Source organism: Xyrauchen texanus, chromosome 1 (genome assembly GCF_025860055.1).
Source record: "Xyrauchen texanus isolate HMW12.3.18 chromosome 1, RBS_HiC_50CHRs, whole genome shotgun sequence".
NCBI classification, from domain to species: Eukaryota; Metazoa; Chordata; class Actinopteri; order Cypriniformes; family Catostomidae; genus Xyrauchen; species Xyrauchen texanus.
This window is the reverse complement of record NC_068276.1, coordinates 51446647-51461627: the sequence shown is the minus strand read 5'-3', so window position 1 is coordinate 51461627 and position 14981 is coordinate 51446647. Positions and strand designations below refer to the sequence as shown.

At 37.0% G+C, this 14981-nt stretch overlaps 1 protein-coding gene across 4 annotated transcripts in view; it reads right to left on the bottom strand.

Moving 5' to 3' along the window:
- LOC127647741 (protein phosphatase 3 catalytic subunit alpha) overlaps positions 1-14981 on the bottom strand; it is a 133653-nt gene that overhangs the window by 117879 nt on the left and 793 nt on the right. The window lies entirely within an intron of this gene.

Genomic DNA, 14981 nt, shown 5'->3' with positions numbered 1-14981 from the left:
CTCCATTTGAAGTAGACAGGCCATTGACTGATCTGCAGCAGTTCAATTTCAGAAGAAGATGCGATTCATTAATATCTCTGGCTCGGAGAGGAGAAAACACAAGACACTCTCTTCCCTACTTTCTACCCCAACAAACATAAGCATGTGATAAATTAGTTGTTTTGCAAATATCAGTGATCCATCTAACTGGCTTTATAAAGGGATGTAATTTGATGTTCAGACTAGTACTTAATGCTTTGTTGTAGCACTGCTGAATATGAATGACAGGTTAAATAATAAATCGATGCAGGCTGATTGTATACAAGGGGATTCCCTGTGTTCATCCTGATCAATAAAAATGCAAACAGCTAAGGTCGGATAAATCCAGATCGTTGAGAGCAAAATTGTCATCAATGATCCTTTCTGTTCAGTCATGTTTTGACCTGAGGGGAGCAGTGAGCTTTCTGACAGAATGTATGAAGTCTAGCTGGATCAGCTGTGAAATAAGTGGGGGAAACAAAATCAATATTTAAAACGGTGTTTAATATATGGTTGTGTTAGCAGCGAGGATGTCTATGCTTTTAAGTTTTGATTGGTCGGTTGTTCACTGGTTTTACCGCTGGTTGGACACAAGGTGGTACTTTGTTAAGCAGGGTTAGGGGTAAGCCAACACATTAAAGCAAGACACCATCATTTCAAACATTGAACTTTATTTTTATTTATTTCAACAAAAAAATTAAATGAAACGGAAAAAATTAAGTGCAATTAAAATGAAAGATGGTTTTACAACAGTTGGGCAACTTGATCATCTCTCTGGCAATGAACCTACTTCATCTGTGCATTCTCTACCGATCGGGTATTTTGTTGTATGGAAAAATACATCATGTGTGTGAACAAATTTGTTTTGTTCCCTCCTTAATGGCTGAGGGATTGGTGGATATTCTTGCTTTAATGATTTTGCATTGAAAATTAAATTAATTTTTAAAAAAATTTTTTTTTAAACTTAAATCAAATACATTTTTAAATTAAAATTGCACTCCAAGCGAAACAAAAAAGCAATTAAAATAACGAAGTGATCAAAAAACAAATAATATATATAATAAATATATGTAACCACCTTTCAATTTACCGTCAGGCAAGTATTCATCCAAACATGCAGGCGGAACATTACTTACACAAATGAAGACAAACAAACAATTATAAAATGTAAAAATAATAATTATAATGATGATAATAATCACTGAAATATAAATCAGGGTTCGAGGTAAACGTGTTTTGTATTATTTTATGTTTTAATGTATAGGCTGCAGAGTTGTGAACACAAAGGACCTCCTGAGTTGAGATGTCTGAGGTCATTTGAAGCACTCACAGATAATACCATTCAGAAATTTAGAAGACAGAAACAAAGAAAGTGTGAAAAAAAAAAAAACACGCGTGTTCCATGAGGCTGAACGAGACTGAATGCTTCCGAACAAACAGTGTCATACATGCGCATAGATGGCTGTCATCTGTTCTTAATAATTTAATAAAGTATGTTTCTTCAAGCACCTGTCTGTGTGTCTATGGGCAAATTACTTGTAATATTATTTCGATAATAATAATAGCCTAATAATAAATAATAATAATTGAATGCATTAATGGGAAAACGTGTCAAATATCGTCTTGACATGGTTAAAGGCATCAGCTATTGGCGATCACTCTGACCATCGCCGATCCCCGAGATCATCGTCTGTCGGCACAACCCTAATGTGCATTTCACTCTATAAATTAACAAAATGTTCAGACAATGTCCTTGCTGGTTTTTAATGACACATTCAGAATCATTACCGCTTTTGCTGGTGTCGCTGCGGCTCGCTTCATGCATGCGTTTGTAAAATTAATATTTTAAAGGCTCATTATTACGGTCTAGTATTTCTCTGTAATGAAGAACAGTGTTAGTAATGTTACTTATAACATTCTTTCTCAGCCCTGGAACCATTGTATGATGCCCCCCAAAAAATATATAATTAAGTAATTAAATTAATATCATAAACGTGTGACAACTAGTCAACTAATGACTTAAACTAACCACTACTAGTCGACTAGGAAAATCTTTGGTAAAAAATGTAAAAAAAAAAAAAAGAACATTTGCCGGGAGTTTGATTGACTGGCGATCTGATCAATCAATCATAATACGCCATTTTTGTCCGACAAAGTAGTCAGGAGAGAGAAGATTAACGTCGGTGGATTTGAATTTGAATAATGGATTGTAGGCTACTGTACTGACATCTTTCCGCGGTTAAAACAACAGTCCTTCTGATGTAGGCTACATTCATGTTTAGCCTATTTGATGCTATAAATTAACCAAGGAAAAGATGATCGGTTCACAAGCAGCTTTAACTGAGGCAATCTGTCACGACACATTAAAGAGCCAAAAATAGTAGGCCTATTTATGGTTTAATTTTCTTTGAATGACCAAATTTGAAAGTTGAGACTTTATTAAATGTTACCTGCTTGGTCCTGTCTGTCAGCGCGTTGTCAGTGTCCTCTATGTATTTTTCACGACATTCATAGGTATAAGCGCATTATTAATAGCTATGTTTAAAACTTTAGGTGTCGACAACGTATTATAGCCTACTCCAACATCGAGTGCAAAGTGGGGAGTTGAAAAAAAACTTACGGGGCTCTGTCATCTGCAGCTGCTCCCGGGTGGCACCTCTTCAGATGCTGGTGCATTGCCGTGGTGCTAGAATGGAAGGCCATCTCCATCTTGCAAAGACGACATATCACGGAATTGTTTCCTTTTAAATTAAAGAATTCCCATACTTTAGAGGAACGAGTGCATGCCGCCTTGCACTTCTGATAGTCTGAGGAGCCACTCGTGTTGCTACTACTTGCTGGCGCCGCCATCTTTGTTTTGGGTCCGATGAATCGACGCGCATATTTGCGTCGACGTATTTTTTGCGTCGACGTCGTTGTCCCAGGCCTAGTGGCCGGTGACGACGGTTCGAGAGAGAGAGAGAATTACGGGCATGTCCGTTATGTGTGTGTTTATGTTTGTGTGTTTTGGTTTTGAGTTTAATTAAATTATTATTTATATTGACAAGCCGGTTCTCGCCGCCTCCTTGCCCATCGTAACTCCCTTACATGTATATTGGCGACTTCCCAGTTCCATTGTTTTGTAATTTTCCAATATTTTCGATCATCATCTGTCAATGAGTGTCACAATAAGCATCAAGATATTTGTCAGATATCGTCAATATACAATTACATCATCATATTGCCAGCCCTATGTTGCACTGAATAAAAGTGTGGTAAAATAAAATGCATGGTATTTTGAAAAGTAATTGTTCTATATTTATTTGTTAAAAGCTTTAGAATTTAGTTTTATAAGACACCATTTTGATTATGAAATTAAAATAAACTTTAAAATATAAAATTCCCAAAAAATTTAAGAAAATGGAAAACACAGAATTTGGGAGAAAGAGCCTTCTTAAAAACACTAGCATACTTATTTGAGAAACACTGGCAAAGACATATGGTTTACATTATTGAGTGTGTTCAATAGGACATTACCATATTTTTGCTGTGGTATCGGTACAAACTACAGAAATGTTGGTTTTGTGAAAACACTACATCAAACGAATCATAATCTGCAGCGATGAAGGAGTCCACACTGGACTTTTGATAGCAACTCAAGGTGATGTTGAATGTTGCAACCACATTTGGGAGTTACACATTTTTGACACTACAGTAACACCATTCTCTCTCTCTCTCTCTCTCTCTCTGCCTGATCTCATGAAAATTACACAACTGGCAACATTTTTGCTAAATTATTTTACGTGGTTCCTTACACATAGCAGTTCCAACGTGAACCGTCTACTGTTTTCTCCCAAACATATGAGGTTTAAAGGTAAATGAACTATTAAGTTTTAAATCAACAAAACCTACCTCCCTACTGTAAACCTAAAACCTAAGCCTATGTGACATGAAAAATGCAATTGCTGAAGCAACTACATCATTTTGTGGTGATTCGATGACACTTTTGGCTCATGTGTCATCTGGCATGCTCTTTAGGACTTGAAGACCCCAGTACTTTGCATCCCAAGGGCAGCATTCTTCAGTTTCTACCACACAATTTGATTCCACAACCACAAGCTTACATATGTAATTGGTTATGTAATGCAAAAGTTATTGCTTTACAAGTCATGTGCTATAGTAAAAGTGATGTCATTAGATTGTACTGGAACAGTGTGAAAAGTGGTTATGTACTGATAATCACACCTACCTAAGAAAACAAATCAGAATATACAATTCTGCTTGTGGGTATTTATTTTAATTGCTACTATAATCCACAAAACTTCAATATTATTCAAAGATTTGACATCCCTAACCTATAAAACTTTGGCAAACCCAGTGATTATTTCATCCTCAAGAATGCTCACTGTATCAACCCGGAATCTGGTATGACTTTGCTTCCAGGCAAAGTTTAAAATAAAACAATGTACCAGACTGATTAAAATAAAACAATGTACCTTTACTCTCGGAAGTTGCATAAAGCCAGCCAATTAAATTAGAGCTTACTAGATAAAAAAATGATCTGTCCAATTTTCTGCACAATATGGATGAGTTGGTCAGTGAACGGACTGTGGGCGATCGGTGGGCATGCTGTCTGGTGCTGAGACTATGCCCATTCCACCAGCCTGAACAGATGGACTAACCTCCTCTCTCTGGAAGACCCCTGGGCTGACTGTGTAATACCCAAGGAAAAACCTCCTCACACATTCTGTCCAAGACCAAAAACAGGATGAAAAGTACATTACTGTGTACTGCTCTACTAAAGTGCCTGGAGGTAAAAGTGCACATTGGTTTGAGAGGGAGTACACAAGGTGACAGTGTGTGTGTTGTGTTGTGATAGAGGTGAAGAGAGGGTGCGTATCTATTTTTGTTAGTCACTGCTGAGGTTGGACAGTGTTGGAACTGCAGTGACTGAGTAAGAGAGCCATCATTAGGTAAAAGTGTCAAAGCAGAAAAGGCCACTCTGGCTGTCTCCCTTTCTCTGCTATATTCACTTCCTATGGGTTTCTGGCAGAAAATCTTTGCACCTGCCATTTTACCTCTCGCATCTTGGCAGCAGCAGTACTGTGTTACAAACTTCCAACACCTCTGCTTCTGCAACTCTCCACACCCAAACACACTGTGACACTAACACTCAGAAACTGTCCTGTCAATGACTGCAAAGCGACTAAAGATCTCCAATAAAACACCTGCCCACCCGAGCAGTGTGTTAAGCAGTCAAGCATTATGTCGCCATATACCCGAGCAACTGTCACAAACAGGCTCTACGAGCACAAGTAACTGTAACTGGAAAACTGGAAGCCTGCTGGAAACCATATTCTATATTTGTAGCATTTTATTTTTCCCTGAAGCTCACTTATAATGTTTGTCAATGTTTCAGTGTGCAAAATACAGTTGTAATGTATACAAGACCATTTTCTAGTCACAGCCTCAGATGGTGCATCCACGTTTGTCTGGAAACAAAGGTACTAGGTTGCAACAATGAGTGTTCTTCCAGAGAACTAAAGATTGGATTTGACAAAGGTTTACCAGGTTAGTGAAAGATATTCAAGAGTTTTGTTTCAAACACTTAGTAGCACATAAACAACAGTAGAAATTCATGAACCTAACCATATATTCTACTTTGTTTTTGGAGTTATGTCTGTGAAATATTAGGTTCATATAGTGTTTAGTATACATAGTGTATAGAGTACATAGACACTGAACACAATTTTGGTCCCTCCAAAGTCTATGTACACTATACATCTTTTAAAGCCGATCAAAGACTAAGTTAATAACATTACTATATCATATAATTTTATTAGTAGTTTTATCAATTTAAGATCAACCCATGGCCAGTTCTTGGCCAGAACATGCTGCAAAGTGGTCTGTCATTTACTCACTCTTATTTTGCTCTATTTGTTTTCTGTCTTCTGTGGAACAACAATTTATTTGTTTTAGTTGCTTTAGCTCATCTTCTTCCATACAATGAAAGTGAGTAGTACCTGAGGCTAGGGCTAGGTGATATTGCTACAAAAATTATATATCTCATATTTTTCAGCCTATTGATGATATTCAATAAATATATCTTGATAATTGTGTAGCCTGAAATGGCGCAAAAGTTGTTTCTTTTAATCAGAGGAATCACCATTTCATCCAAACAGCCACTATAGCCAAGTAGAGATATTTTAAAGGCAATGAATAAAAATATATTTAAAAACAAAAATAAAAGCATGCTTTTCAACAGTTTTTCACCAAATTAACACAAACGAGGAGATCTAATAATTTGCATTGATATGCAGTTCTATATGTATATTTTATATACAACCCAATTCCAAAAAAGTTGGGAAAGCATGAAAAATACTAATAAAAACAAAAAGGAGTGATTTGTAAATTATATTCACCCTTTTCCATATTAAAATCACTACACATTATATGATGTTTATCTTATGCTTTCTATAGTTTTTTTTAATGTAAAGTAATTTCAAATCAGAGGATTGCAACACGCTCCAAAAATAAAGTTGAGACAGGTGCATTTAAGACTGATAACAATTTTGACAAGCTGATATAACAAGGCAATGTGAAACAGGAGATGTTAGACAGGTGAGGCAATTGTGTCATCCTGTATACTGTATAAGGAGCCTCCAAAAACAGTTTAGTCCTTCAAAAGCAAGGATCGTTCAAGACTTGTCAATTTGCCAACAGATGTTTTAGCAAATAATCCAGCACTTTAAGAACAATGTTCCCCAAAGACAAATTGGATGGATTTTGGGCATTTCACCCTCTACAGTGCACAATATAGTTAAATGATTCAAGGAATCTCAATGCATAAAGGGCAAGAAGAAAACCATTCTGAATGTGCATGATTTCTGATTAAAAAACATCATTCAACTTTAATGGATATCATGAACATGGGCTTGGGATTACTTTAGTAAACCTTTGTTAGTCAACATCACTCGCCGCTGCATCCACAGATGCAAGTTAAATCTTTACTATGCAAAGCACAACACTGTCCACAAATGCTGCTAACTTCTCCAGGCTTGGTCTCATCTTAGATGGAAAGTAGAACAGTGGAACTGTGTTTTTTGTCCTACGAGTCCATATTTAAAATAAGGTTTAAAAAAAACCCAGCCGTTGTGTTATCTGGGTGAAAGAGGAATAGGACCATCCAAGTTGTTATTAGCGTCAGGTCCAAAAGCCAGTGACTGTATGGGTCAGTGGGGTGTCAATGCCCATGGCATGGGTAACTCGCACATCTGTAAGAACACCACAAATGCAGACAGATATGTACAAATTGTGTACAAACATTCCTGCATTGTCCAACAGGACAACTTCAAACCACATACTGCCCAGATTACAAGTGCCTGGCTGTGCAAGCAGAGAGTGTGGTTGCTAGATTGGCCTGCCTGCAGTCCTGACCTGTCTCCAACTGAGAATGTGTGGAGCATTATTAAGCATATAAAATGGCAATAGACCCTTGCAATAGGGCTGCAACAAATTATTATTTTGATAATCGACTAATCTAATGATTATTAGAACAATTATTCGACTATTTGGTGACTATTCCAATGATTTATCATTAGCTCTTAACTGACTATTCAGCTTGTTAAGGTTATATTAAATGTACTTGCTAACAATAAAGAGGACAAAATCATCTTTTAAAAATACCTCTAAATGACATTCACTGAGTTAAATGAAAAAATAGTTTTTATTAAGTTTAATTCTGTAAAAAAAAAATTCACTCCAAAAATAATATTATCATCAAGTGTTTTTGTCTTGTTTCCATTTAAAATGGTCTAAAAAAAAATTAAAACAAGATACATATAATTGCAGTTTAATAATCACGTATGTCAATATCGTAATTTTTTTACTTACTTTATTTATTGTGCAGCCCTGAAGGATCGTGAAATTAGTCTACTGATGCTCTTTATTAAACTTAATGGCCACATAAATGGCACATACAAATATTTGCAATATTCACTATATTGCTTAAATTTATATCAACAGCAAAATCAATGGGATTATATTGTAAATATCCGATATATCGCCCAGCCCAAACTGAGACTAACATTATGCCTAACATCTCCTTTTGTGTTCCATGGTAGAAAGAAAGTCACATGGAAGAACATGATTGAGTAAATTTAAGAATTTTCATATTTTGGGTGAACTATCCCTTTAATGTGCTAATGGTTGTTAAAATTAAGATTTGTAAGCATCCCATGGACTGGGATGCATAGGGAGGGAGCATTGCATTGTGTGCATTGATATATTAAAGGGGTCATGACATGAGAAACCAAATTTGCCTTGATCTTTTGGTATATAAGAGGTCTTTGTATCATTAAAACGTCCTGCAAGTTTAATATTTTAAGACGTCCTCCACATTCTAAACGAATCATTTATTTAATCAAGCTCAAAATACAGCTCGTTCTGGATTCATGGTTAGAAGTGACGTGTCGGTTAGAAGTGACGTAACAGCGTTTGCATATGACCGCCTCCAGCACAAGATAACTACGCTATAAGCGCCAAGACAACTCACGCTCATTTCAGTATCGCCGTCGCCTCACAAGTGTTCAGTCGATGGACAGCGAGCTCTGACAGAGACTACTTGTGCCAGGAAAATTACGATGCCACACAGATGTGCTGTTCCTGGCTGTGGTCAAACAAAACCTCTGAATAAGCTGCCGAAAGATCCAGGCGTCAGGGAAAAATGGATGCAGTTTATTTTTTGCGGACGACCCAGTCACGGCAGTGTTAACTTGAGCGTTTGTTCTGTACATTTTAAGGATGACTGTTTTGAGAACAAATCTCAATATGATGCTGGCTTTGCCAGAAAACTGTTGCTCAAAGATAAGTCCGTGCCGACTATTCTGGGAACAACGACGACGCAAACTGTAAGTAATCTATTTTAAACTTTAAACTACTTTTTAAAGCGCAATTTCATTCATTACTGAATAATCACAGTGTTTTTACTTAGTTTACTTGCATATTGTTCTGGCTGGGAGCGTCAATAATTGATACATAGGCACTGGCGTTAGCCAATCATAACAGTGGCGTTAACACTGAAGTCTTAAATGGAAAACGCCCCCAAAACAGACTGTTTGAATCAGAGGATGAGAAACAGGGTGGGAAAAGGTCATAAATCACTAGATTTTAAAAGTTTTTCTTAAAAAAAAAATATATTAATACTATAATTGCACCTAAGGGAACATAATAATACAATAAAAAAAACCATGTCATGACCCCTTTAATACATTGTATTGTAACTGCAAGCGTGGGAGACTCTGGAACAAGATACTTACAGTATTAACAAGAAGATAATAGTTTCATTGCACTTTTTTCCATGCAATAAATATGAAGGGGTGAATTTTCCTTTTAAACACAGATTGCTGCTGGGAGACCCCACCTGCAATTAGTCGTTTGTAAGACATTTTGGAGAAAAAGCATTCTGGTCACTCCACAAATTAGGGAGTGGTTTGACTGCATTTAATATAAGAGCTGTCTAGCAAGCCGATTAGCAAACAGCAAAAGTGTTGTGTATGTCTGTGTAGGGGGAAGTGGGTGAAAGTCAACAGAGGGGGCGTTTCCCTACAGGTGCTTCCATAAAGCCTGGCATTGAGGTATGGGGTGTTACTTAAGGTTCTGTTGCTAAAAATGACTCCGCTATCCAGCAGGGATCAGCTACCGAGATGACTGTTGCCCCCACGCTATGTGCAGCGCCTGTGCCTCCCCTCAAAAGTCAAATGCCACATGCTATCTGTCTTAAACTGCAGAATAAAACCAACAGACAATAGTCTCACGCTGAGTTTAGATGGACTTAACTGGGAGCAGGGAAAACTGTTGTCTGCTTCACAGAGGGCTGGCTCTCACCTTATCGAAGTGGAATAGACTGAAAGAAAAAACAATTCAGACTTGACCCAAGTAAAGAGGGAGGTAAAAAGTAAACAAGACACCATATTATCTTGTTCCTCTACACTGTTATGGCTGGGTTATTTGACGGTTTATGTGCAACGTATAGAGATTTGGTTATGTCATTAATACAGCGGATTATATATCGTTAGTGCTGTTAGTGGGCCAACACTCTTTGTGTTATTTACACGTGAGAGTGACTAAGAAACTTGGAGTAATAAAATACAGAGCAGGATGTGTCCCAAGTAAAGACGAGGAAGAACTTGTTACTAAGGGATATAACACAAAGCAGAGTTTGTTGTTTACAGTTGCCAGGCAATGTCACAACTTGAATCAGTGGCTTTGAATGTGGCTCATCCAATTCCAATTTAGAATCAGAACTCTCCATATTAAAATATTAGGCTTAAGCTGCTGTTGTTCAATTTTTTGTTTTTTAATAATCTCATCTGTTGGTTTGCATCCATTAAGTTCCAAAAAAGTGAAAATAATCATATATGATTAAGTACCTTTACATTTGTGAAGTATTCAAAGGGATGTTATGTTAATTACAAGTTAAACAAAATTAAAGGCATCTTTTGCATGATTTCCACAATAAAAACCTAGTCCCTCTATATTTTATTAAAAAAAAAATAAAAAAAAAAAACGCATGGTTATAAGGCACTTACACTGGAATTGAATGGGGCAGTCCATAAAGGCTTAAGTACATACCGTTTAAATGAATAGCCAAGAGTAGGGATTTAACGGTTTCACAGTTTAACAGTAACCGGTTTAAAACAGGTTTTTCATACCGTCTTCTCATTCACAGTTTTACATGAATATAAAGGGTCTTTTTTCCCTTTAATATCCAAATCAGTTCAATTAAGACAGAATCAGTTACATTTACTCAGCATAATTTCAACTAGGGCTACTCGATTATGGCAAAAATCATAATCAATATTATTTTGGTCAATATTGAGATCACAATTACTCATCGAATTTGGAATCATCATGCATTTCATGAAAAACATGTAATTGCATTAACACATACCACCATTTTTTTAATTTCCAGTAAAACTTATCATACTTAGTCATACTATAATACTACTGTGATATAAGATTACTCATATCATGATTTTGATCAAAATGCCCACCCCTTGTAGCATTTGGCATATGCTTTTTAAGTGACTGTTTTACAAGGGCTGTCAAAACATTTTAATAATTTAATCGTGATTAATCGCACATTTTCTTGTAGTTATGTGTGGACAAAATATGCTTCATTCAGATGTATTTATTGTTTTTCAGTCATTTACACACAACTTACCCTACCAAAAGAATTGGTTCAAAACAAAATCAACAGTATAATTCAAAATATTTTATATATATATATTAGTATATGTGTAATATGACAGGACATATTTGCTTCCTTTTATGGTGTTTTAACAGACAGTTTAGAGGAGCAGACTGGAATTAAATAGCTCTGGTAATTTAGCTATAGCTATTTGCACCACTCAAAAAAACGAAAAAATACTATACAATACATCAAAAACTTATTTTAGACCCCTTTCACCCCGTTTGGTGGGATTAAATGGGCTAATGACCTAGATTACCTGCAGGGTTCCAGCATCTTCTGCTGTTCTACAGTGGCTAGAGCACTATTATGCAGAGGCACTGTGACAGAACCTTGGAGACTGTGTACAGCAGGGTTTCCATTAGCTGGAAATGTCAAACAAATTCAACAATTGTTTGTACTGCACTGCCACGGAGGACTTACCCGACAGTTTGCGAAGTTCAAAAGCAGCCTGCGTTATTCCCAACTCGTGTGTCAGATTCAAACTCTTCCTTTAAAGTAGATCCCGACAATCATGCACAAACTCAAGAGTTTATTCATGATAACATGTAAACAAACAACATAAAAAGACGACTTGCACCCGTTCAGGGTGATTCAATCATTGGACAAGCAAGACACATAACCATTATAACTGGGCGTATTATTATTATTTTATAATTAGGCCTATCTCACTGTATCGTTGCATGCTATAGTACAAAAAGATAAAGAAAGACCTTAAAACATGCACCGTTTTTCTTAATTATACTTGCATTTCATCTAAGCACAAACATGATTATATGAGCAGAAATCAAAAGTTATTTAGTGTAATACCAGAATTAGCAGAGCTTCAAATGTGCTTAGAGATGAGATAAGCAGCTTTCTTCTGATTTATCTGGCAAACTATATCGTTCCTGGACACTTTGGCCAGCACTAAAACTCTGGTGCGCAGTGCAAAGCAGGTGTTCAAATGGCCACTGCAATCATGTTACGAGCACTATGTTTTTTGTGTGCTTACTTCATTCTAAATGCTCCCCTACTTTGCTACATTAATAAAATGCTTGGCACAGGTCTCAGCATAAAGTCTCACACCATCTGCTTTCACGATGGTCAATGCATGGTTTATTAAATGGGTCATATAAAAATAGCGGAGTTAATTGCGTTAACTTCGACAGCTCTAATACATACATATATTTAATCTGTTTGTGTATTCCCTGGGAATCGAACCTATAACTTTGACATTGCTGTATGCCATGCTCTATCAGTTCAGCTACAGGAATGTATAAAAACACAGATTTACTTAGAACATAGAGGTGTGGGAAAGAATTTGATTGTGTACTGAGATTTTTCCTCTCTATGTTGTATCGATATTCACTTGGCAAAAATCAATATTATTTACATTTTTCAACTTCAACAATAGTCCCTTAGATGGCACAGTTATTATGCTTTACCGCGGCAACAGAACGGAACTCCTTTGACATCACCCATAACACGGAAAAGTTGTTGGCAGCATGGATGGATGCGTCAGAGGCTTCAAAATCCCACCCCTTTATTTACAAAGATCCAGTAAAAGTGTTTATGTTGCACATTTTAGTCCAAATCCCCAAAACTAAAGTGATCACTCTGGTCATTAGCACATTAGTGAGTTTATCAGTGGTCTGATATTGTGTGTCATGGTCGTTACAGTCAAGATCCAATATAACATTAAAGAAGAATAAAAGTACTATTAAATTACACTATTAATGTAGTCCATATGACTTGTGCATTATATTCAAACTCTCTTGAAGCCATATGTCAAAATAAATATACATTCTGCATGCCTAGAGTGTGACCTAGATATCGATATAATATTGTATCGCCGGTTAACTTTTGATTCCCACCCCTCTGAAACACACTCCTTTGCCCGGAGCTATCTGAAACAGAATCTGTGATGATTTGTTTGCATTGAAAAAAATCTAATTCACTTTCCCCGCTGAAATCTGGCAGTCTTAAAGCAACACTTTCCTCCCACAGAATGCAAATACAGAAGGTCTACAGGAACAACAGACTTAATCAATGCGAATCAGCTCTTAGAGAGCCACACCTGAGCACCACAGCAGTCGTCTGTCTGTCTCTCTCTCTCTCTCTCTCTCTCTCTCTCTCTCTCTCTCTCTCTCTCTCTCTCTCTCTCTCTCTCTCTCTCTATACATAAAAGCTCCATTAGCATTTGAAGTGGGGTTTTCTTCGAAAGGGAGACTGGGGGAAAAAGTGATAGCACACAGCATTACCTAAAAAGCTCCCTGTCTCACTAGGATCATTTAAAGCGAAGGACACTCCACTAAAAGCTCCATCTTCCGCAGCTAAGAGCGACTGGCAGATAATAGATCTGCATGATTGAGCTCTGCTCTGACAGAAGCCACAAAAGAAATCATTGGCACATCAGTGCTAAACTGTTCACTCCAATTCAGCTTTTCTATCAGATAAAAACTGGCCCTGCAGCCTGTCCTTAGGTTATTAAAGGCATAAAAAAACACTGAAAAGATTAGGAAGCAAAAGGGGAAAAAAAACAAACAAAGAACAAATGACTTCATGCATTTTGCATGAAAATGTTAAGGATGGTTTTAACCCTGTGGATAAGTTAAAGATAAAGCTATAGACATTCTCAATTGTCAATAGACAGGGCAGATAAACAACAGAAAAGCTTCTGTAGCAGCTGAATCAACAATGCATTATCACATTTGAATAATGACGCAACATGATGCAGTCCTAACAATGTAAGTTTGTATTTTCCCAAGCAACATCATCAATTTAATCAAATGATATAACTTCAATAAAAGAATGGGAAATTGATATGCAGTGAAATACAACATATTGTCTATAATGATTTAATGTTGAACAAATTGTAAAACAATAATGAAATATATTGAACTCCACAATCACACACCATTAGGAAAGCATTTGTTCTATAAGGATATATTTTTTTATCAGCCACAGGTCATAACACAGTCCTGATCTAATCTAAAGCCAACCACCCTAAGCCCCTTTTTGTACACAAGAGTGGCGTATTTAAGACCACTGGAGCTCCCTTTACTCAGTATTACTATACATTGTGCACCAATCTCATTAAACATTTAAGTGCAACTCCTTCCTAAGGCACTCCCAGTCCTTGCCTTCCCATCCCCTGACCTGAGAGAGAAATTTGATGTGCACGGGGCCATGCTAAGAGCTGATGGGAGGAAAAAAGGTGAGTGAGTTATCTGAGCAGCCTGGGCTCCTTTATGAGAGCAATCAATTCATATCAGATCCACACACACTTATAAAACTACAGTCTGGCAGCTGAATTACTACAGCAAGACATGCTTGTTGATAGGAGGCTGTTGCATGGTTTAGCTGGGAGGGGAGTTGTACATGAGTTGTGGACTCTATTTCAGCTGGATAGGGTGAATCCAATGCATGCAGGACAGAGGTGATGCGATTGCCTGATGGTTGCAGAATGCATTACAAGGCAAGGCAGAAGTGTATAGTTCATTATTTTTTGATGGAAAACATTAATGGCTTGTGCAAAACAGTCAAGAGTCAAATTGAGTGGGCTGTTCTCGGAAAAGCTACAGCACAATCTAAATGATCTTGACTTAAATTGCTTTGATGAGGAAAACCAAATGGGACATGACTGGAAGTGTGAGAGTGTGTTGAGCTGAAAGCAGATGTGCCCCACTGAGAGGGAGTGTTTTCAAACAGTCAGGGGGGCCAACCTGTCATATGCTGCCTCACGTCCAAA